The following is a 797-nucleotide window of genomic DNA, read 5'->3' as shown; positions in this document are numbered from 1 at the left end:
CTGGAAAATACAACTCGGCTCAACTGCAGCACAAGGAGATCTGATTCATTAGAGTGGCCTACAGTGCTTAGTTCAGCAGAGCTTGGCGTGCTGCCATTCTAATCTCTGCAGACACCAAGGTGGAGCCTCTGAGAGCAGCCTCTGAGACCTACCACACAAAACCACGCCTATCCACGAGGGGGGGGCTGCTGGTTTTATTTTTCTTATAAAATTTTTTTTTCTTCACTTTTTTCGGACTTATTTCTTTGTTATTATTATCTTTTTTTTACTTAATTCTTTTAAATTTTTACTCCTTGTTTTCCTTTCTCCTTTATCCCTTTCTTTTTCACCTTCTTGCAATCCAGATATATTCTCCTGTATCCCATCCTTACCTCTCCTCTCAACTGGTCTTACACTTTTAGGCTGTCCACTGCCCTTTGTTGTCTCCGACCCCCTTTTATTTATTTTTTACTTTTTTCTATTTTTATTTTGTTGTACTTAAATCATTCAAATTCTTACTCCTTATTTTCCTTTCTCCTTTCTCCCTTTTTTTCCCCTTTTTTCACCTTCTTGCAATCCACATATATTCTCCTGTATCCCATCCTTACCTCTCCCCTCAACTGGTCATATACTTTTAGACTGTCCACTGTCATTTGTTGTTCCGACCCCCTTTTATTCTTTTTTCTTTTCTCTTCTTCTCTTCTTTTCATCTCTTTCATTTCCATTGTCTTTCTTTTCTTTCCCCATTTTAATGTATTTCTTTCTTTGATTTGTCTGTGTGTCTGTGTGCTTCTGTTCCCTCTGTGTTTGCCTGTTTT

Source organism: Suricata suricatta, chromosome X, assembly GCF_006229205.1.
Source record: "Suricata suricatta isolate VVHF042 chromosome X, meerkat_22Aug2017_6uvM2_HiC, whole genome shotgun sequence".
NCBI lineage: Eukaryota > Metazoa > Chordata > Mammalia > Carnivora > Herpestidae > Suricata > Suricata suricatta.
The sequence above is the reverse complement of the archived record's forward strand: the minus strand, read 5'-3'. Positions refer to the sequence as shown.